Here is a 26014-nt window from a genome sequence, read left to right as displayed (position 1 = left end):
AACCTACAGCTTTTACGCTATAAATAAATTACCGAAAACGATAAATAATGTAATGATTCGTTCATTATCTCGTTCAATGCGGATTCGTTTCGTTTTTCAGAATAATTAACGTTTAGTTTTAATGAATTCCACAGATTGCGTTACGAATAACTTCACAATGGTTGTAGTAAAATAAAAAAACTGCAATTATTTTGTCGTTATGCTGTAAAAAACATTTGGTTTAAAACTGTAGATTTTTTGTGTGTGTATTTGTAATCTAATTCCTTACAAATTTATTTCAATCTTAGATTAGTGTAAGAATTTGTACATTACAGTATTATTAATTACTAGCCCAGAATACCTGTTAAAAATAAAATCTAAAATCACTACAATCTAAATTACTGAAACATCATTAATAGTCTGAATAAGGAACTGCAGTGAAAAATATTGTGGCTAATAAAATGTATTTTCATCTTGATCAACAAATACTGGTTCAGAATGTATTTGTTTTATTAGGTATATATTACCAAAAGTAGACTTTACAAATCGTCATTTAAAAATGAAAAAAACACCTCGTTATTAAAATACACCATTTGGTTGGTGTGACTAATCTGCTGATTAATACCAACCGAATCAGCAACAAAACCAGTAAAAATCTATGGTGTGAATATTCTGTATCAGGGTTGCCAATTCGTGGAGAATTCCCCGAATTGAGGGGAATTTATAAAATTTTTCAAGAATTCGTTTTTTTTTCGAGATGAACCCCTTGTGAACGCGTTTTATTTCGCAGCAAATTTTCAAAACAGGAATTTTTAAAACCTGAACGAAAGAGAAAATCCGAAAATGACTAGATAATAAAAAATTAATGCTAATATTTGGGTATTTGAAAATCTCTTCATCTCTTGTGGTTATATTAAAATAAACATATACATCGATGACTCTGTTCCACATTCATATTTGAACCGATGATAATGTTTTTATGCAGCTTTTTAAGCACCAGCAAATTGTTTATCAGGTGCTGTCATGGATTCATTTTTGCACATTGATTTAAATCACTTCCACAGACTTGATACGTTTTTGGGAGACTCGATTAATTAAAACATTGTAAATTATTTAAAATTTTAAAACTAACTACAACAATAAAAAATAAAGGTATTTAAGTTAGAATGTCACTATTAATAAAAAAAAATATAAAAAATGGACTGCAGTTCTTCATTCTCACCCGAAAAATTAAAACTTTGTGAATTATTTTTACTATTAAAACTAACCATAATAATTTAAAATATATACAGGTATTGAAGTTAGAAAGTCATTATTAATAAAAATGGACTACTTTCCTCATTCTCGACAAATCAGTTCCAATTTAGAAAATGGCAACTAAAACAGTGTCTGCTAAAAATATTATGTGATAGGCAAGTACTTTTAGTTTGTGTGAATTTGTTTAAACAAACACTTCAATTTTGAAAATGATGATACATAAATTAAAAGCAAATCCAAGTTCTAGAGCTCAATGAACTGGAGTTACAGACACAATCGAAATCAGTGTTTTTTTAAATATAAGCGTTGTTTTAAAAGTTTCTGTAAGATGTTTTTCGTTATTTTGTAAGGGCAAATGCATACATGTAATCTGACTACTGTAAACTTGGTCTCAACTAGAAAAGAGATATCGATGATGAGAAAGGGTTAGAGAGTTTGGTAGGCTGGCAAAATGTGACTGCGGCAAAAATTTTGTGTTCGGACTGCTTCACAGAATCGGATTATACTTTTTTTTTTTTTTTTTTTATTTATTATAAATTTTTAAAGATACAAGTTTTATGCAGTCTCACAAAGCGGTCACACATGACGGCTTGTCTGTAGGTTCTACAAATAATATATATAAACATTTTTAATTTTTAATACATGTATGACACAAAATTATACAATAAACAATATCACAAAATAATATATATCAAAGTACCTACCTATATACAAATTATTTAGGCAGGTACGTTGAGATGTTCAGGAATACATCAATAATAAAGTTCAGAGATACATTGATTCGTCGCTTATTAGCCAACGCTTAGTGTTTTTGGGGCAGGGTCTCTCATTATTCTGAGGTTTAAAAGAATTATTAAATTTATTGAAAATCTCTGGTATTAAATATTTAAGCGTTCGGCTTCCATACTTATTTGTTACTCTTGGAATATTTTAATTGCTTTTATCCTGAAACTATTTACTAAATGAAAAATAATTACTTTACGTTTATCCTGACGGAGAAAACACCGGTTTCGAAACATGTCCATTATTTTATTTTATTTGATTTATATTATTTTATGTGATTTGTGGTGGCGTATACGAAGTATTTTATTTTATTAGTAGTGGATCCCGCAAAGCTTCGCTATGGCTATGGTCTTTTTCTGGCGACTCCGACTTCTTTCACCATTCACAGTACTGACAGTATACAGTAGTATACCACAATGTTACTGTTAAAAAACTACATTACGTATAAGTATACCTATACCTATTACGTATAAGTATACCTATAACTATTACGTATAAGTATACCTATACGTATAAGTATACCTCAGACGTCCCCAGTGTCTTCTACCATTCACCTTTAAACACTCCTGTCACTAATTGGCTGAATTCTTATATATTAAAGATATAATTGAAATAACGCCACGACGTGAGTTGGTGAAAAAGTAAAATTATGTTAGTCCATAAATGTACTAAAAGAGAAATGATTGTTGTTTATAGATTTTCTCGCTTAAGGCGATACACTACGTCGTGTAATTTTTAAATTGAGCCGCTATCAATAACAACCCTTACGTAGATGGCGATAAGGTTTAAATACTCGCTTAACAGCATCCGCCTGTTTTGATTTATGCAAGAAAAAAACATGGCCAAAAAGTGCCTTTTATTTTATTTTGTGGATGTTCAGGCATAAATATATTTTTTTCGATCATTTTATAAATAACTTAATTTTCCACATTATACAATAAAATCATAACCAAAAATGGGTTCTAAAGTAGAATATTTTGAACTTTAAAGCAGTTTTCATAGGCCTTATACATTATTTTTTATAAAAAGACTTATCTTAAAAATACTCGATTATTACAAAGGCAAAGATGTATTCTACTCGCAGTATTTAATTAAAGCATCTGAAACATTTGAAGGCGGCCAAATTTTCAAACCAAAAACACATGATTTTGCATTACTACGTATGGCATCGCCTTAATGTTTCCAAAATCTTAGTGATCATATTAATTGGCCTGAATATGTGAGTTTTAAGAAAGGGTAGTAAAAACACAAAATTCTAAATAAATTTAAAAACATGTTCTGAATTATACACGGTACTCGGAAATTTGAAGTACAATTTAAAAACTGGTGACTATACGTCACACAGAGATAATAAAAAATATTTTTGATTTTGAGTTTGAATCTGATCCTTCCTACTTTTTTTAACCTTGTTTCCATTTCATTCCGCAATTAAAGGATTCAAAAAATAACCTCATAGCGACGAATATTTTTTTCAAATTTGTTCTTAAAAATTCCGATTTCGGAATCGATTTACTCGAAAACGAAATCTTAAACCTTAAAAAAGTATCATAAAATCTACTCCAAATGTGATTTAAAGTCACCAGTTTCCCACTTGTACTAAGAGTTTCGAAACACACTGTACTTCTAAATATGCATACTATTAAAAACAAGTGATAGTTAATGACATTAAAAATAAAATGAAACTACTCTTATCACCATCATGAATGTTCTTTTTGAATGTTGAATGATTGAATTCTGAAAACAGTTAAAATTTGACTTATTACCATGATGTTTATTTGGTTAAAATGGTGTTAAACCAGGCTCAAGGCTGGCTTTAACTACACCAACGTTGAACGGGCGTGTAAGAATCTAAGTAGTAAGATGGAAAAGAACATTTTCTTATGAATCAAATTAACACAAATTTTAATTTAGATTGTACAGGATTTTCCAATAAGAGGTGTTATTTTAATTAGCCCGCTTTTTCGGTAGATGATACTTTTGAAGCTGTCATGTTTTGACATTTGACAAGTAGAAACTACGCCATTAATAAACATGGAACGATACACGCTTCAACAACGCATTGAAATTATTAAAATTCACTTAAGTGAATCAAATGCAAATCATCTTGAGTGGTGAGGCCCATTTCCACCTCGGTGGCTTCGTCAACAAGCAAAATTGTCGCATCTGGGGCTCGTAAAACCCAAGAATTATTGTCGAACAGCCTTTCTATTCTCAACGTGTGACTGTTTGGTGCGGTTTATGGTCCGGCGGAGTCATTGGACCTTACTTTTTCGAAAATGAGGCTGGAGCAACAGTTACGTGAATGGATTGCGCTATCGAGAGATGATTAATGATTTTTTATGGCCGGAATTGAATAGTATTGATCTGGACAACGTTTACTTTCAACAAGACGGCGCTACGTGCCACACAAGCAACGAAACCATTGATCTTTTACGATTGAATATCAAAATAACACCTCTTATTGGAAAACCCTGTAGATAAAAAATAAACAAGTGTCAAATGTAACACTCAGATAATTATAATTTGAGTTCGTCTACATTATAATTATTATTCATCGTGCAATTTCATTAAAGTGTCCCCTGATGATCAAACCTGAAAATGTGTAAGTTTTCATTAATTTCAGTTTTAAATTGCCTCAAATCCGCGTTCAGTTGAATTAATTTGTATGTAAATTGGCCGCACGTTGGTAATTTCCACTCGGCATTTCAACACGCGAAACCTTTTAGATTTTGAGCACTCGAAATTCAGATGTATTTTTTCAAACATTCGTTCGTACTTTAAAACAGATGTAATGTTGATGGTTCCACATATGTACTGTATTAATGGGCGATAGTTTTTTAATACCATTCTTCAATTTACTTCCTAGTGTTTCCTTTCTTTCTCTTGGTTTATGTTTTTTTAGTGAATAATTTATTCAGGAACGTGGGAAGGTTAATTTAATCCTATCACCTGTATAAGTACATACCTACATAAAACTAACTGGTTAATATATTATTTATAAAATTTTATCGTAATAACTTATTTTAATAACTTTTAAAGGTTGAACCTATCAATGACCGGTTGACCGGTCGGTGGCCGAGTTGACATCGCGCTTGGGTCCCACTCGGGCGTAGTGTGTTCAATTCCTCGGCTGGCTAAGTCCTCCATCACAACACAAGCAACATTTTCAGCTTACTCTGGTGGTAGTAGGAGATTTTCAAATATTGTCAGGTTATTCGTAACCTGGGAATGTTCGACTCTCTTTAAAAAAAAATATTAATAATAACAATAAAAAAGTAAATAAAAAATAAAAATAAAATTTAAAAAAAATAATAAGATGATAAAAATAATAAATCCAATGAAAAAGAACGAGACAGAAAAAAAATGATAATGTCTCAGCTGGTAATCGAAACAAGAATATCTCTCTTACCGGGATAACTTCTTCAACAGCACGACCATTGAGACCTAATTATTATATGTCATTTTAGTTGATTTCATAATTCAAATTCTATTTCTTTAACAGGACGATAGTTCTAAAAAATTAGATATTATTTACGAACTATTCAATTGTTTTGAGTTCCTTTTTCCTCTTGGTAGATAATTTTCTCATATGGAATACAGATATTCAATATAATAGAGCTAAACCACTACTGTGAATATATCGTCGCTGTTAAATCAAACCGGCATATGTGCAAAAATGGAGCTTTTGAGTTATTGGTGTCAAAAAATTTCTTTTTTTCCCTTCTATTCTTATGTCGAACCGGCATGTCATATAGTTGAATAAAAATCTGTCAGATGGCGTTGGGCCGGTATGCATTTACGCGGGAATCGCCATTTTTTTTAGCAGAAGACAGACCTATTCCGCAATACGCCAGTTGCTTCAAAACTTTTAAGGGGGAAATGCGTCCATCATGTAAGTAAAACTGAATTATCTCACAATATTACATTTTTATTATTACCCAGATATGACTTATTGTATGACTTATTGGCAGATAATCCGGTTTGCACTTAACAAAAGCGTTTATAGCAGCCTCAACTAAAACAAACCGGCATATATGCCAAAATGTCTGACCCGGGTAAAATTTCTCCCGGTTAAAAAAATAAATTGAAATAGGCAAAATTTAATAAAAAAAACTTTAGTAAACTGAAAGATGCGAAACTGCGGTGAGGAATACGAGTCTAAAACCCGTGGAAGAGTGAACCAACACAGGGAAAAAGAAGCGTTATTGAGATTGGGAGCTGTGTGCTGAAATGACTGCAACATTTAGGACGGGTTGTTTCGGAGAATTTGAACAATTCATCAAATTTCAACGTTCATTTTCACGTTCTGTTAAAGATTTTTTCAAGTTTTGTTTTTATTTCAGTTTTGTCAAGCAACTAGCCTACAATGATATAATAACAGAACTTGAATAGGACTTTCACAGAACCCGAAAATGAACGTTGAAATTTGATGAATTGTTCAAATTCTCCGAAACAACCCGTCCTTAAATGACAAAGCTGACTGTCCAATAGACGTTGTCTTTGACAACGATAAATGTTGTGGAAAACAAAAAAATAACTTTATGATGGCAATGTACAAATATGCTGTTACAACATTAAAAAACATAAAATATATCACTCACAAATTTTTAGTAAAGGGCCACAACCAAAACAAGGTGGATTCGGCCCACTCAACCATTGAAAAATAAGTTAAAAGAGCACTTTGAAGCGGACCGATATACTTACCTTCCCAATACGTCATGGCCATGAAAACGGCAAAGAAAAGTAGCAAGCCTTACCTGGTTCATGAGTTGAGTCATGAGGACTTTTTGATATAAAAGCTCTGAAGGACCCCCAGGTAATTTTACCCATTTTGGACATTCGAATGTTTAAAGTAATTAAAGACGACGGCAACTTTTACTTCAAAACATTCTACAGATCACATGCCTGGGAGGAGGCGAAGAAAAGGAATAAACGGGGCAATGGGAGCGTGAATCCTGTTCTGATGCAAGCTTATTCCAAGAGACCATTGATGAGAAGAAGAAAAATGGTATCCTAAAGTTACTTACCGCCGGGATAATACCGTCAATTTATTCAGATTTCCATAAACGATTGGGAAACTTTGAAGTTACCAGCAAAGGGAAGAGCAGTTTTATGTTAATTGTTTATAAAAAAAATGTGAAGCAATAAATTATTTTTTCATTGACAACATTATCTTTTTTTATACCTAAAACAGGTTCCAAAAGAAGAAGCCACTATGACACAAAAGCAAATATTACACTGATTTTAAAGCCATACTGGCACATCTGCATTTTACTCTTAATTTAAGCAATTTTCGATTTATTTGCAACTACTAATTCAATAAGCAGTATTCGTCTAAATTTTATTCATTCATAAGGTGGCTTTGAGGTGAACCAAACGGACGTTAAAAGGAAAATATCATATGCGAAATCTTTAAAGCGCTCTGGTGAAAAACTAGCATTTTGCATATATGCCGGTTTGATTTCACAGCGACGATATATTGTTTTATTAAATTTATATTGAATAACGCCAAATATTCACTTTTTTCATCTGGTTATTACAATATCACGTTAATTTTTGTATTATAAAAATGTTGATTATGTTAATGTTGAACTCTACCAGCTTTTTAACGATATTCAAAGCGCGTACGCTGATATATATTATCAAATATATGTGATTGCAAGTTCTACGCATGAACACGGTAATAACATTATTGCGAGGATTACAAATAAAATTGAAATAAAATAAAATCTAAAAATACGGTGTTAAAAATAACGTATTAAAATGATAAAATTTTCATGCTAATGTTTTTTTACATTAGCTCCACACAGGAGGCACTGAGGAAAATAAATTCCCTCTGGGCCTTGTTCTTTGGACATGCTGCGTGGAGGGTTTTTTAAGGAAAAGAAGGAGAGGAATATATGGAAAGGATAAAGGTATGTGAGATGGATAGAAATCTGTGTGTCAGGGTAACCAAGAGTTAAGGACGTTTGAGTTCTGCTGGAGAGGTAAAAAGATCTTCCTAAACCAGTTGATTATCCAATGAATGATTACCTGGCGGAGGTACTCATACCCGCCTCCAAAATTGAAAGTTTTTTTCCTAGAGCATATGATTTTAACTATCCCGCAGCCAAGCGGGGGAGTAGGTAGTACCCAAAATAACTATCCTCCTTATATTAGCTTAAATACTTGACATATCAAATTGGAATTTCTATAGTTTAAAAGCCCATAAGAAATGAGAAGCCCATAAGAAAATGCTTGGGGTCGTCGAAAGTGGCAGCTCGTGTCTTTTTGGTGTACTAGAATTCTAATATTAGAAAAAATTGCATTATTGATGTTGTTTTAGCTGAAAACGAGGTTTTTTTTTCTTTTGAAAAATTGATTTTTTGTATGAAGATTTTCAGGAAATCCGTGCGGCGCACCGCTAAACTGAACTTTTCTGAAAATCTTTGTACATAAAATCGTTTTTAGAAACAAAATAAAAAATGGTTTTCAGCTACAACAACATCAGAAATGCCATTTTTAATAATATTAGCACTCTAGTACACCCAAAGTCACGAGCCGCCACGGTTATTAACCATAAACCTTAATCATTGAACCTAACATAAACATATAATATAATAAATACCACATTTTCTCAACAGCTCATCCATATTTTTAGCTGGTTAAGTAAATACTGAATTAATAAAACTAATTCAGGTAATTAACAACAACTCCTTACAGGTCGCTATGTCGATAAATACATGGCACGACCAAGTGAATCAAATATTTTAGTCGGGTAGGGTCATATCAAGAGTATGAATAACAAAAGAGTAGTAAGTAGGAGGTAAGACTTAGTAGTGAGGGGTAAGGCTCTCGACTAGTAAACTGGAGGTCGCGGGTTTTAATCCTGGCGTGCGCGAGTAAATTATATTTAATTAATTTTTCTTCATTTCACAATTTACTCATTTAGTATAACATGTAGTATATTTATTTGAGTGAAAGATTTTCTCAGTATCGCCCTGGTGTAAGATCGCCAATCAGAATAGAAACGTTTCTTGAAATGGCTTTAGCCGTGTTTGTTGACCAGATCTGAATAGCCAGCTACTTATCCACCTTCCTGTTTTCCATCTCATTTCCCTCCTCACTACCTTCAGCCTCTCAACATGCCATAATTGGGGATGCCATAGTCTCACTGCTCCAGACGGTTGGGAGCAGTTGGGACGCTTGAGTGCGGTTTCCCTCTTTTTTAATACATTTATTTGTTTAAAATTAAACAATAACTTTGTAAACATCACTTATAGGTAATTACTATACTATAGGGCTTTTATTTACGTTCATCAAAAATTTATCTATACTAACAATAGTATAGGTAAATTTTTGATGAACGTTAAGGACAAAAAACATCGGTTAAATCATTCAGGTATTTACTCACTGCAATGTAGTGATTGTCCCGCGTTTTACATAGGCAAAACAGCACGTAATATCAACACGCGAGTCAAAGAACACCTAAGATGCAAACAGTAATGGGTTCTCCGAATTTGCAAATCATCTCATATCAACCAACCATACGTTTGACAAAAATACTGGCGTCAGTCTATTACATAAAAACGGAATAGGTCTTAGGTTGGATAACTTAGAGGCGCTAGAGTTAAGGAAAGCCAAAAACGTCAATAGCAAACATCAACAACCAAATAAACCTAAATAAAATCCCTATACTCAGATTGTTCCCTATTGACAAAGAGCACTCGCATCTCAATCTCCCACCTATCCCTACCTCTTCCACTGTAGCTCAGACTGTCCGCTTACCGTGATATCAACACATGTTAATTTATATTTTAGATGTTTAATATTATACTGCCCTGATGAAGCTACGGTTGTAGCGAAACCCGGTCGGCATTAAGTGTTTACCTATAAGTGATGTTTACAAGTTATTGATTAATTTTAAATTATAATGTCACATCACAAAGTAACCCCTTCATATGAAGAAATTTATTTGTATTGTATAGTAAAAGTGTTTTATGAAAAACTAGGAGAAATTGTGTCGAGTTGCATGAAAGAATACTACGATGCCTTAATTATAATAAAGCAATGAGAGTGAAGCTGTCTATCCTCTCGGCAACTCTTTAGGAGAAACGGCGTGATGTTTAGTTAGTTTTTTAGACACAAAAAATGACAAATTTTATAAGAAACTATCAATAAAGCACGAATGCGTTATAAGGCAGTCGAAATACGTGTTCTTAAAATTATTTTTTTCGTTATCGTCCATTATATTTAACACGTGTTCAAGTATATTCTGAATGACCAACATTTTACTAAGTGATGGTCATGCAGTTTCACTTTTGACAGTATTTTGGTTTTAAAAACGCCGTAGGTACTCATTTTTCTCCGTGTTGCATACAATTAGGATAGTATTGTAAAATTCATTACATATTACATATTTATCAGATATCTTTTAAAAATTGGGAAATTTCCCATTATTGTGGAGTCATTCCCACCCATTCACGTAAAAAATCATAAAATGCAAATATATTTTTAAGTTCTGTAAAGGTTCTATTCAAGTTCTTTTATTTTATCATTATGGGCCAGTTATTTTACAGAACTGAAATAATAACAAAACTTAAATAGAATTTTCACAAAACTTGAAAAAGAACTACGAAATTTTATGAATTTTTCAAATTCTTTGAAACTGCCCGTGAGCTTTTATTTATGAAATCAGTTGCAATAATTGCAAATGATTTCATTTCATGTTCCTAATAGAGTCACACGAACTGAGAATATCTTTCACTGTAACAGTAATGTCAATACCAATTAATTTACATACTCCCTTAAACTACGCATACACAACCAATATGCAGAAGTGCAGATACTTTTAATAACATTAAAAGATTGCACAAAACATTTCACATGTATTTGTTAAATAGTTTTTAAAAAATTCCAATAGCCTGATTGTAAATATTAAATTTAAAATTTTGTTGGCATTATGTGTGTTTATTTTTTAAAATTTATTTGAAGGTACTGAGTACAGTAAATAAATAATGATAAAAATACATTTCATTAATACGAAAATAATGCATTATAAATGGAGGTTTTTTGCAGTAACATGCCATCTACCCTTTTCAGGATGTATTCAGATAATAAAGGGTTCCCCGCTCCTGGCGCCGCGCCGGGTGAGTCTAACAGGATTAAAGTAATTAAAAGCGGATGACCGCCGGGGCTTTGATTGGCCGCTTCCTGCCGGTTCCCTATTTCCTATATTCCATTATAATTTTACTACAGCCTCTGACATTCAAACCACTTTATGCAAATCAATCGTCACATGCTTGTTGATGGTTGGAATAGTATTAGAGACATTGGAAAATAAATATTCACTTTAATAAATCATGAAAATATAATCTGGTAGTTCTATACCCATCTGTAAAGGCAATGTACACGGAGAAAACTAAAACTAACTAATTAAACATCGCGCCGTTTCCCCGCAGGGATAGTCAGAGAGGACGGACCGACCAAGCAACTGCGTCTTGGCACACACTTCTTGCCTCATTCACATTCATACATCGTCTCATAGATACTCTTCTATTATTCTGACTCTTGACATGACCTGACTCAAGTATCTGATTCACTCGATCGTGCCATGTCTTTCTCGAGCGTCATCGACTTCTGCTACCATTCGCATTTGCGTCGTAACATATGAGGCGTGTTGAAACAAAGACAGCAATCTCCACCATTGGTGTAAAATGAGTTAGATATGGCGATGGACAGAGAATCAAAAATACTATCGACTGCTGCAAAGGTTTCGGAGCATAAACGACAATTTCCCATACATTTTTGAATTTTAATATTTAGTTCCACAACAAACATGGCAATCTCCTTTAGGTTACGGAACAAAAACAATAGTTTTTGTTTGAGCCAATCAGAGAACCAGAAATATGATATTCAAAATGGCCACTCCATACAAAGTGTGAACAGCTGGTGTTATACATAAGCTCGGTTTTTTAATGTTTTTGTGGTGAAAAGGTGATTTATATTACTGTAAACTTTATTGAAATCAAAGATGAAATGTTTTCCAAGTGAAGTTACACCATAAATGGCAAGGAAGCGTGCGAAAAAACCAGAAATGTCGAAGAGGAATGTTGCCAAAAAATAGAGGTTAGTAATGCATATAATGTTACTGTAAACATCAAACTTTTGTCCGTTTGGTGAAATGCCCATACATATGTTTTTAGTACCCGCGAAATATTAAGATAAAGTGTAATATTATGATAAAGAGGATACTGAAATATTTATCTTAATTTTATTATTTGGTACTAACCAATTTAATATACAACTTTTTTTTTTCAGAATTCGGCAAAACAATTCCCGCTCATTCAACAATTTTTGTTCTTTATTATGACCATTTTTCAATATTATTTTATACTTAATTAATAATTACTGGATAAGCTACTTTTGTATTTTTTTTAATTTGAAATTAAATTCACTAGAAAATATTTCAGAAATTTTAGAAAATAATAATATTATTTATGATGTCAGGATACTGTGTCTTTTATTCGTCACTATTTTGTTTGTTTTGTGTAATTAATTATTTTAAGAGTTACATATTAGTATTAATTTATTTTCTGTTCTGTTCTTATTTTTTGTACCGTTGTTACTTTGCCTAATTTTTTCAAAATATGGAATCTATCGCATTGCACTACCGCTGCATACATTCTGTACAATTGTCTTTCCAATATGTAAATTGTCTTGTGTTGTAAAATATGTCTTTCCGAATAAATATGTAAAATGATACTTATTACTGATTTCCGTGTTTTACTGTAACCTAAAAAAATGGCCTTTTCAGTTCGTAACAAAAGTAGCAAAATCCACATGTGTTTGGAACAAAACCGGCAGTGTCCAACGTTCCAGAACAAAAGCAGCAATCTCCATCTATTAATTGAAAATAACTCAATAATCTACCAATTAATCGCAATAAAATGTACACAGAGTTTTTCTTAAGGAAATATTTACTAACAAAAACTATACTTTATAGTTACGGTATTGGAAAAATACAAAAAAAAACATTTATTGCATTTTACTAAAAACGGAATTGCAGGCCTTTTACCAATGAATTGATAGGTTTCCTAATAATATACTTTCAGTAAAACACGAATGTGTTATCGCGACGTTCGAACACGTGTTCATAAAAATTGTAATATTTTAGCATGTCGTCATTGTGTATTATCAGGAAAAACGCAAATGCATAAACACGTGTTCCGATATATTATGAATGTACTAAAGGGTTTATTTTAAAGACCTGCAGTCCCGTTTGAGTAAGCATTTTAATAAATCGGCAATACTTTTTTTTCCGTGTTGGTTTCCTTTTTAATAGAATTTTTTATTTTATATTTGTGTGTTCAGATTTAAATATTTATTTTTAAATAAAGAATTACAAACTTTGCAATTGAAACTAATAAAAAAAAATTAGATATAAATAAAACATCATTTTTTGGTTTATCCCAAGAAATGGAAAAAATAAATTCAGCAGAGTACCAATGCTTGCTTCTCAGTACTGAAAAATCGTCAAAAGAAGATCTCGCATGATTGCTATGAAATAATACTATAATATACTGTTAATTTATTTGTTTTTATTTATTAATAATGGGACTGCGGGCCTATCAAGAATGAATTGAAAGAGTTCATAACGAAGTATAAGTCAAAGCAAATATTTAATGCGGACGGCGGAACACGTGTTCATAGAAATACTGATATTGATACCGACGTACTTATATTTTAGCATGCCGTCATGATATCTATTCGGAAAAGAATACGTGTTCTGGATATATTCTGAATGACTAATATTTTATCAGTAACTTCAGGTTTGTCTCACAAACTCTTTAAATTTCGGGTTCTACTAAATACTTTGGACCTTACTTGTGTTAAATAATAATGAGCTCTAATGGCTTATTTAGTTGGCGGTGTGAATTATTCTGGGTCTTGACCTTGAGGTTGCAATAGTACGTATTATAATCTCAACATCTACATTATCCAGCTATTCGCCATCTATGGGTAACCTATCTAGTGCCATTTATAAGTAACCTCCTGCACTACTCTCTAGGGGTGACCGGATAAATCATCATATCTTTAAAAAGTTATATAAAGTCATGGAAAGTGATGAAACAAAAACTTTATTAACTAGGTTAGGTTAGGTTAAAAAAAATTTTTTTCATCGTTTCTAATGACTTCATATCACTTTTTAAAAGTGTGTTGAATTGTCACTGTTATGAGTTATCATGGAACCCTCTCTAGGATGTGGTTATGTGGTAATAATGACAACATTATGCAAAATTTAATCTTTACGGAAAGGGAATAATATTATAAACATAGGTAAGCAATTATACACCAATCAGAACTATTGTTCTGTTTCGTATGATTTTAATATGTTAGAGCATGTGAACCCACAAAAGGTTCACAACCGGAGGAAATAGCTTTATAACATATTTGAATCGGGAGGAAATGGAAAAGGTAGTCCGACTGGGAATCATCCTGTATTCAGGTGCTAGTTAATAAACATAATATATATATAATGCCTTTTCAATTGTGGATTGCTGTCCCTCGCCAGAGAATGCGAACAGTGGGGTGCACAGAGTTTTTTTTTATCAGGGTGAGCAGTAGAAAAAACAGCTTATTAGTCGATATATATTTAAAAAAATACAAGTTGGCAAATATCCAAATAATTGCTACAATTATGCATATTACTGGATTATATAAATTTTACACATATTTATATAAAAGAAAACCAACATAATATGATATGTTAATTTCAATGATAACGTATTCAAGAAGTACCAACCGAAGGCGCTGATTTTTTTTTTTATTCATCTATTTAATTTATTTTCTTTTACATGTATTTTTCGAAATCTGTCTGACTAGGATAAACCTGTGTCGAGACAGACGTATTAGATACATAAATGATTATTTACATTTTATTTGATACATTCATAACTATTACTAAAATATAAATTATAAAGTTGGATACCATTAATGTGAAGACGTAACTGAAAGTGTATGTTATCTCCTACAGGGATAACAATATTATTTATTTATTTATTTATTCAAACGCAATAAAATGGCTTACAGTGATAATCGAATTACAAGCGTACAGTGGTAAACAGGATAATAATAGCAACAAATTAAAGAACAATTAATGTGTACACAAAAACACTATTGCAAGTGATGCAGTTATAAGTTATAAGTGCAGTAAGACAATTCATAATTCGAAAGAAATATATACCAGTGTAACAATAGTTGAACTAATTAATACTAGGCTTGTATAAGTATAAGACCTGTCTTAAGTCGAAGTATGAGGTGTCTAGGATAATAGTAGTGAGGTTATTGTTACCCACAAAATTAATTGTACTTGGAATAACTGAGTAGTGAATAACAATTCAGGGCTGTTAGCGATTCAATGATACTTATGGATGAGAAATAATATTTTTAATACATATGTTAGCTAACACTATTAGATATCTGAAGTAAATAGTTAAGATGTAGTAAAATTATTTATTTATTTATTTATATTTTACATGTATATTTACAGAATAAAAATATCCATTAACAAAGATACATTATACAATCATAATTGCCTAATTAGCAATTTAAATTTAGTGATGCGCAGGTGGAAAATGTCGATGTCAGAGGCTAGTGAGTTAAGAAGGCCTATCATTCTTCCGAGAGGCATTGCTGATGGTAAGTTAGTCCTACATCTCGGAAGAATGAATGGTTTGTGTCTACGCGCTCTTGCGAAGTTATCAGGGACGTAAAATAAAATTTTATTCAAAATTTCTGGATTGTTGATGTGACCGTTCAACAAGTTATAGGCCATCATCAGCAACGCAGCTTTCCGCCTGTTGACAAGACTATCGATAAAATATGATATGGGAGCCATTCAGAAGAATATCATCATTCCTGACATTGATTATTGAGGTATGCTATTATAGCCTTCTTTTAACTATATTCCGTGCAGTTGAACACATTTACTACTTCTGAGAAAACATTGCCAACTGCTTGCAATCTAGGTATAAGAGAGTATCTAAATGACTCAGTCCTGATATTTTTGTTGAAATTAAAAAGAGTTTTGGATCGACTAGTTCTTATAGGTATATGGAAGGTAATTAGTCTTAATAAATCAGGGTTGTCTATAATACCATTAACAATATTATAAATAAAAATCAAGTCGGAAACAAGTCTTGTATTTGAGAGTTCTAATAAGTTTTGTTCTTTCAACAAGTGATTGTAGTTTATTGTATCAATTGGTAGACCGAGTTTATAGTTAATGTATCTTAGGAATTTAAGCTGATTTTTTTCAATGGAGTCAGAGTGGATTTTGAAGTGAGGGGACCAGATAGAAGAATTGGTAAAATTTCGATCGCGCTGGCCTCGCTTATTATGAATATTTTTTAGATAAAACCTTTAGATTCACCTTAAATATCGTATAACACAACTTTTTGCATTTGGGGCGGTGGAAAATATTGCAATTATAATTTCAATTACGTAAAATTAAAATTAGCTTTCGTTTTGTGAAACGAGACCGTCCATTTTCAAACTATATTGTCAAATTTCATTTTGTTTTGTTGGTATTTCTGTTACTATAGGACGAAACGAACGGCTAGAAGTGGCTAGAGACTTAAATTTTACCGAAGAATTATATTGGACTTGACTACGAACTAAAGAAGAATATAAGATTTTTAATGTTGAAATATTATTCATGTATAGGAAAAAGTTAAGATAAAATAATAAATGGAAGTTAATATAAGCAGTATTACCTAAGATAATGCTACATTTGTGTAAGTGTCGAAAGGCACGCCCTTTCGACACTTACACAAACGAGCCGTCCCTTGATCGAACATGGCACACTGATGTTCGTTTTTTATGTCGAATGAATACAACGATTTGGAATATGACGTGTGATCGTTTGCATATTTCGTTTCTGCCGTTGATACCTTATAGCGGTCGGTACAGCGCACGTGACGCTACGATTCTTAGTTTAGGTACGTAGCGCGTATTATTCGAATGTGTAATACAATTTATATTTTTATACGAATAAGATAGAATAGGCAGTGCTTGTGTGCCTATATAGACTGCACGCCACTGGATGCAAACAGTATCTAAACTTTGCTTTGATGATTCAATAAATTCAATGCAAAAATAGCAAAAGTATTAGTACAAGATGAGTTTCGTATTTGGGAAGTAGAAATACGAGAGTTGGAAAAAGCTGATTGGGATGTTGATAGAAGGGTTAAAGCAGCAAACATTGTAGTGTTTTCTCTTTCTAAGACCGTTTAGATCATATTTCTCACTATTACAGTAAGGGAGACACAACTATTTCTGTGAGATCATACGAAGTGTTTCGAAAACGACTCTACGATTCTACGGGTAATATCTGTATGTTCTCAAAACCGAACAAATTAGCCTGGAGTTAAACAACTTGTAAGATTAATAAAAATAAAGACACGTGTACTCAATTATTCCACAACATACGGTCAGCAGTATCTGCTATCCATATTAAGTTAAATACGTAACCAGCATCGTATTCGGTCCATTATGAGATGTAAAGCACGGGTAGAGAATCGCATTGAATGCGACCAACAATTGACAGGTGATTGGATTACTGTGTGCTTGTGAATGAAGAGTACCTACGTGTCAATTTCAGAAACAAGCTGTTATTTAGTGCAGCTTTTCATCGGTTAATACGCAATACCGTATTTCCCGGATTTATTACGCTTTCACGTTTTTTTATCCCGAAATTTATCTACGCGTGAAATTAACTCATGGAAAAAATATGCATCATATCAACGCCAGATTTTATGATGATAAAAATTAATTGATGTTGATACTGTCACATATTAATCAAATTTTTATTATTCACGATTTTCATTGTCATTACAGAAAGTGGTATAGCGAAACTGGGACTTCACTGTATGAGTTGGTGTTAGGAGGTGCTGCTGGGATAAGCCCTTTGCAACACCATTATGTTATATTGGACAATTAATTTCTACGCATCCGCTAAACTCGGTGGACAGTATTCCTAATTATTTTAAATCTGGGCTTCTGGAACATAAGATAAGGACAAATTGGAAAAAAACATCTCGCAGATGCAAGATGCTTCACTAGTAATATGAATGTTAAATTCATATTTTTTCCGCGGTCTATGTCTCACCATTCCTCCCTGTATGGGGAATCACTGAGCATACTGTCAAATATAGAGTTTAACATCTTCTTTTTCTTAGAACAATTATTCCGGTTATGGCAACATTTTAGAATGGCTACATTGGGAAGGTAGGACAATTGCTAAATTTGATTTAGAGATTCCTATCTTATCAAGTCTTTACAAATACTCCCATAAATACTGCGCGAACAGCAAAGCAAAAGAAAAGCTTTAATTGAGAGAATACCTAATTAAAACTCATACAGCACTACAACCCTTGAAGATTCTTGGCCGTCTTAAGAAATAGTCTCAACTCGTGTCATTCTCCTGCTGTCTTCATCTAGTTTCTTATCCCCAGAACAAGCCACCTTAATATGTTTGCTAATTATGGTAAACTAAACTATCCTAGTTTTGTGACAATTAATTTTTTTTTTCAATGTTTCTGTCTTTCACCCAAGATTTTCCTTTCAAGGGTGTTCTGGGAAATCGTGTCAAATTGTGGAGAGAGGGAAGTTGAATTTATACATTAATTTTGATTAAAATGGCAAATTTCAAAATTATACGAAAGATTGAAGTAGAATTTGTGACACTTATTATATATCAACTCTTTCTGTACCAGCTTTTTATCCATCAAATTCAAAATTTTTCAGGACTGAAGATTACAAAGAAATAAACTGGTTTTCAGTGTTTTTTTCGTAAAAAAGTTATGACGCAATTAAGTGCTACGGCTAGGGTTAATTAATGCAGGTAATTTTAGGAGTTCCCCGACTTTAGGCTCTTAATTTTGACAATTTATTATCTTCCGGCTCCCGGAATCAAGCGAAAAAGTTCTGAATTGTGAACGCGTTTTCAGCTTTGGGTTTTGTGCAAAATTTTGAATAATAATTATGAAACACACATGTAATCACTGAAACACATGAGAATTTTTTTCTAAGACCACTGAGAGAAATCAATTTTTGCCTTCACGATAAATTAATAGGCCTTATTGATAAAATATCAATTTATGATTCATTGGTCGATTTTCCTTGTAATGCAAAAATATTAGATTTTTTATGAACACGTGTTCCTGCATCATGATAATATATTCGTAGTTTTCTAAAAGTTTATCAGGAAACCTGTTAATTCATTCGTAAGGCCAGCAAACCCATTTTTAATCGGAATTACCAATAATTTGAAGAGATTCTTAATAAATGAATGAAACAATGGAACTTTGCTTTGGAACGCCGACCGGTTTCGAACAACCGTTCCTTCTCCAGGGCTAAAATATATACTAACTTAACATTACAAAACAATGGGTCAACATAATGTATCTATTACTTGAAGTGGGTTTGTAGAGTGTGGACGTGAATTGAATAGGGAAAGTGAGGAGTGGGGGAGAGGGGATGGAACGTGCTGTGAAAGGGAACATGTCTAAGATCTGAGGTCTGTAAGACAATATATTGTTTTGTTTGTTGATAATGGACTCATTACAATTAAGAATCTCTTCAAAACGGTATTGCATGCCCATAACGAATAAATTGATAGATTTTTGTTAATCTTTTAGTAGAAGAGGTATGTATTATCATGCCGTCGGAACACATGTGCATAAAAATTGTAATGTTTACACATTTAGTTATTATATATTATCAAGGCAAATTCAGGTGCATGAACACGTGTATAATTTATTAGGATTTTACAAAAAATTTATTAGGGGTCAAAAACCAATGTATGTTTTTATGTTGCACATAAAGATAATTGATTCTAAGAACTTCTATGCATACTTTTTTTACCCGTTTTCCTTCATCGCGACTTGTTTAATATTTCTAAGAAATTAAAACAAACATTTTATGACTAACAAATCGCGAATGTCCGAAAATAATACTCCCTCTTCCATCATTATAAGCATAAAATTTGCTTCTGGAATGATGAATGACAGAAAATTCCAAAGAATTTAACTCACGACGCACAGTGGACGGAATGAAGAAAAATCGCGAATTAATTGTTTTTCAAGTATGTGGTAGTGCATTTTTTGTACAGATATATAATCTCTCAGTTGTGAAATCTCAACAAAATAGTATGGAACATTTTGAAAATTCACAAATATTTATAGATTTAATCGATTTTCATTTTAAATTTACATATTTTAATTTTAATGTACACAAAAACACGGAAAATAAGTGTTTACATACTTTTTTAAACAGAAAAATGGTACAAAATCTATTGTGTTAAATACGTCTTCGTTGTCAGCACAATCTAAATCATCACTCTGTAACTACCACATCCATCACAACCCCGTAATGCTTAAAATATTTTTTCACATATAGGCCTTTCTAAAAATAACAAAACTGTTTAAGGAAGGAAAAAAGATGAAAACAACTTATAAATGGCTCAAAATATACTCATATTACGTTTTTTTCTAAACACTTATTTATATATGAGTTTAAAACAAAATTAGTGGTACATTAGACGTTAGCTGAAATGTCACACACGTGTGATAATTACATATAATTTAGTAAATTGATTAAAAAATATATTGAGAAACGTCATCCATAACAATCTTTTGTAAATTAATCCAAACGTCACTTAATACACAACCGTCTTTGCTCATGCTTTGGAAACCAACTGAATAATTCTTTCATGGACACTCAGCTTATTACACATTTCGCGATGGTGCCAAGCTGCCTTCGTGCGTGTTTTAGCTATTCAAATAAACACTAAAATATTCTTAAAATTTCGAAAACAATTTAATTCGTTTTTTTTTAAATTTCGCCCACAGAGCGACGCCCGAGAGGGAGCCCTACACATATTATTTGTTCACTCATCTGCTAACCGTTATTTTTTTTAAAGTTTTTCATGTAAGAAATAAACTTATCAATCTTGTGCTGAAGTTAATGCTCTTCGTGAAAGTCACAAACACAAATACCTATCTGTTTAAAATTCTGTGAACATCTTCCTAATATATCAAACTTCATTCGCAATGGACTTGTTAAAGCTAATTGTTACAGGAAAACCTAATTGAAAATTCTTCAACAATAACGGAAAAGTTATGATGATTAAGATGCATATTAAAATTTTCGGGAATTTACGCGTAAAAGATGATTGTTACATCTGTTACATACAAGTTGTTTTATATAAATCTGATGGTTGATTACCACATATTTTACAGGATATAGCACAGACCCGTGAAAAATTACGGGTTAGTATAATTGATAGATATTTTATTATGTGTCAGCTAAAAAAAACCCAAGCCCTTTAAGAAATAAGAAATTTAAACAAAAGAAACACACATTTCAAATACATAGAATTAATTATTAAAAAAAAATTGCTGTAAAAACACATTAAAATTATTATGAGTAGCTGCCTACTTAAAGTACTAACAAAATTACTGATGAAATATTTATAAAACGATATCTTGTAAAAAAATATAATTTTATAAGTAGGTACTACGATTTATCGCTCCAATCAGTTCTAATTTTGAAAATGACACTTTAATTCAAAGGAAATCTGAGTTCCAGAGTTCATTGAATTGAGTTACAGACAGACTCAAAACTTTTCTTTCTTCACATTTTTTTTTCTTTGTGCTTTGAATCACTTCATCCACGGAGAAAACTTACTGATATGAAATACGGTTAATTTAACAAATATTGATATTAATATTGACATACTGATATTGTCACATTCCGTCATGATGTTATATTTTATGAAAAGAACACGTGTTTTCGATATATTCTGAATGACTAATATTTTATTTTTGGCATGCTATCACTATTTTGATAGGATAATTTTTCTCCATGCTTCATAGCGGGACTATTACGTGCATGGTAGGTAGGAATGTGTTGATTTATTTCATGGAATATTACTATTTGTGTCTAAAGAATTGCTGGCTTAACAAGCTAACGAGATAATGTCTAACACAAAAGTGTGGTTTGGTTTGTAATCTAAATGTCTGGTCCAGTTTTAGGGAATTTAAACCTTCACGAATCCCTCGATTCAAGAACGCATTAATTCTGCAAGACATGTAAATCACAGATACGCCGGAGTCAGGATCTTTCAGTACTTTGGAAACCTTGCCAGAAGTGAAGTTAGCCTCTAGAAACTTGTTGTGGTTGGATGGATTGAGGGAAACAGTGAAGTGGAAGGTTAGTAAACCTCTGGAAAGACGCAATTACAGTAAACTTACTCATATAAAATATTGATAATTTATTTAAAATCTCTCCAAATTATTCGCATTCCTGTTAAAAATAGGATTGCAGGCCTTTAATGAATGAATTGAAAGTTTTCCTAATAAACTATCAGTAAAATATGAATATATTATGACGATGTTGGAGATGTTCATAAAAATTGTAATATTTTTGCATTTCGTCAATATATAATAACAGGATAAATGCAGCTGCTTAAACACTTGTTGCGATGTATTATGAAAGTTACTAATAGTTTTAATAAATCACGTCTGTCTGCTGAGTCATAAAGTGAATAGAGAAACGCGCTTGATAGTGGAAAATGATTATATTGACATCACTCGAGGAAACGTTTGAAAAAAAAACTCCACCTCTGATATAATGGGTGATATATTTCATCTTAAAACTAATGAGTATAAATGTTGTCTATTCTCTCACTTTTATTCTTCTAGACACAAATAGACATATGTACCCATATAACTTCTTCGCTTCTACTTTTATGTTTTGTTGAATCTTTTAAACTCAATTATATGTGTGAGGATTCTTAGTTCCTGTTCACATTTTCAATTATGAATTTTCTTCTGTGTTTTTTTGCGACTTTTTTTGTCATTATTCTGTTGTGTTTTTCACTGTTCATGTGTATTTTGTTCTGTGTTGTTTTATGCAACCTTTTTTATCATTATCTTTACATTTTTCTTTATTGTATTAATTTTTAAGAGTTTACATTGATACAAATAGATGGATTTTTTTTTAAGAAAAGCCCACTAGGGCGTTTAATAAATTAATAATAATGTAATTTTTTTTCTGATTAGAATTAAATCTGAACTGTTGATTAGTAAATCTATTTTGTGAAGTCTGAACCTGCAAAAACTCTCATAATGCGATCTCTGGCTACTTGGAATATGCACAGCTTATCTGCGTTATTTTTTGAACTACGTTTTTTAATTCAGTTTCATCAAAAATGTGTTAAAACTCGACGAAACAAGTCAGTAACAACATATTGCATATTAGATACATACACTGTAGAATTTATTCTGCATCGATATGTTTAACGTAATATAGAAAAATACTTTGTTCAAGTTCTTCGTGATGCCTAACAATGACTTTACAAAATACTTATAGATTGGTTCGTTAATTCTGGATTTTTTTAAACAATATTCCTTAAATTTTTACCATAGCAATATTCATATTAAAAGTTATATAATCTATTCCAAGTTTCAATCTTTTCGCTAAAAATATATTGCTTCGTACAAACAAAATTCACAGATGAATTCGTAATGTTTTTCACCCTGATCGCATATGTTTGCAAAATATGAAAAAATAAACTTTTTTTAAACCTACTGGTAACTTTTTGTATTGTGTAAAATATTAAAATCTACCTTAAGCGATACGCCCTTGAAAAGCGTGTTAATTTTTCTTCTTCTCGAATATAATTCATATAAAAAAAATATTTTTTGATAGTTTATGGTTAACTTTCGTTTTGTTTAAACGATCGAAATCATAAAATTTGACAAAAAATCTTCTCAGCTGTTTGGTTAAGACTAACAAAATAAGAAAAAATCGTTAAGACATTTTTTTTAAAACGTTGCGGACTATGAAGAGGTTCAGATTTGTGGAATAAATTCAATAGATTTTATAATTAGATCTTACGTACGTAGTAAAAAAAATTGTAGTTTGTATTTATAATTAAGTTTTTGAGATCATTTTTTCATGTGAATGAATTGCGGTGAATTATCTGAAATTTACCATTCATCTTAAAAGAAGATTTTTTTCATAATTCCTTTTTTTCTAGAAATAATATCCTTGAATATTTGTTGTTAGATTTAATATGATAAAATAAAAAAGCTACTTCTGTAAAGGTGCAAAAAACAGATTTAACATTTTATAACTCTCCGAAAAAAATGTGTTTTGAAGTCTTTAAGTTTAAAAATGCCTTAATTATTTCTCGTAGGTACCTTAAGTTTAAGAGCCATCAAATATTATAATTTTTATAACGACAGAGAAAGCGTGATAAACTTCTGTTGGCACAATTCATTAGAATCAACTCTACGAGCATTGTCTTTAAGAAATGCGACATAAATATGCTAATTTAAATTAGGAGGTAAATATTTCAACACAGTATTTTTATTATTTTGAGAAGGGCGGCTTAAAATTGTTAATATTTATCTGCATAATCCAGAGCTATTTTTTTAATCTTAAATGAATAATTTATTAGTTTCAAAATATCATTACTAGCCACTTGGACGTATTGGTTTCATTTATCCTTGTCTCCTACTAAAGTTACTAAGATTTAAGCTAACGGTTGTAGACTAAAAATTATAAATATGAACACTAGCCGTATGTCTTGTAAGTATTTTATTACAAATAGTTTTTTTTAAATAAATGAAAAATGATTATCAGTATTATTGTGGTATTCACAAAATAAAGATGTTTAATAAGAAAACCAAAAACTCAAAGTGAAACATTATTGTTTGTTATTAAATAATTATTATGTTTAACAGATGATATTTATTTATTCTTGATTTCACGGAGTTTATACGGAAAATATTTACACACACCTTCTTAAATTTCAAGAGGGAAATTAAAGCTCAATTTAATAGCAGTAAATTAAGTGTTCGCGTTATAATCAAAAAATGTTAATAAAACAAAAAATGTTAATTATACCACGCATTTATTAAAATACTAGCGAAGGAAATCTATCATGCTAGATATAAAAATAATTTTCGATTCTTTAATTTTTACGATTTCTTGGGCAATATCTTGGTGGTCTCAAAAATATATATAAATTAAAAATAGGCATTAGTTTTTTTGTTAGGCATTAGTTACTTAAATCGCCCAAAAGAAGGAATCACAGTTTATAAATTTGAAATCGTTTTCCTGATAAGCTGTCGTTTTCAACTTGTACTCTTTTTGTTTTTTATTTAAATCAAGTAGAATAAAGGTAGATTCTTTTTTGATATAAAATGAAATATTTACTATTGTCTTTGACAGTTCACATTGTAATTTAAATAAATATTTGTTACAACTGTTCAAAATTATAAAATAAAATTGTCTGTTATCACTATCCAAATTACATAAACCATGTTTTTCTACTAACACCTACTTTTGGAAAAATTAAAAATATTGCAGGTAACCATATCAAAACGTCATTGATAGTTATGCGGTGAAATGCGTTGCGGTTAATTTTAACAGCAGGAATAAATTAAGAAACCACATTTTAGCCGGTTTGCTAAATACCTCGCAAAACTACATCGTTAAAAATTTTCCAAAACAATAAATAAAATCATATTAAAAAGTTTTAAAAACTTACTTTTTGTCGTCCTTGAAGATTTCCCTGCAGTTTGTTTGCAGTTGTAGTTTAACGATTCTCCGAACACTTTCAAAACTGAATGACGTATAACTAAAAACGTAAAAACAGCCTTTTATTAGGCAACCGTTGCGGCCGCGTGTCGTCTGTCCTCCTCGGCTGGCTGCTGGGGTTAAACTGCGCTCCTTCGTGGCCAACGCGCCCTTTATACCCTTCGAGGGCGGGTGGCCCGACCAATCAGGAATTACCCACCCATGACGTCACGGACCGTCGCAACCAATCATAGGCCGAGAAGAATCCTAGCCTTCGCGAAGAAAAGTGTTGAATTCGAAGAGATAATAATATAATATCGCTTCTCAGTTTCTCACGGATTTTCCAAAACCCCACGCGTTT

General features: G+C 31.6%; 1 protein-coding gene across 1 annotated transcript in view; it reads right to left on the bottom strand.

Annotated features, from left to right (window-relative positions):
* Positions 1-25780, bottom strand: part of Tk (Tachykinin) — a 228930-nt gene extending 203150 nt beyond the window's left edge. Inside the window, exon 1 of the mRNA XM_089640170.1 lies at positions 25625-25780. The gene's annotated coding sequence lies outside the window, so the exon portion shown is untranslated. The remainder of the gene's footprint in view (positions 1-25624) is intronic.
* Positions 25781-26014: the final 234 nt, after the last annotated feature.

This window comes from Hesperophylax consimilis, chromosome 15, assembly GCF_061612785.1.
Source record: "Hesperophylax consimilis isolate HC1 chromosome 15, BYU_Hcon_1.0, whole genome shotgun sequence".
Lineage (NCBI taxonomy): Eukaryota > Metazoa > Arthropoda > Insecta > Trichoptera > Limnephilidae > Hesperophylax > Hesperophylax consimilis.
This window is presented reverse-complemented; position numbering and strand designations above follow the sequence as displayed.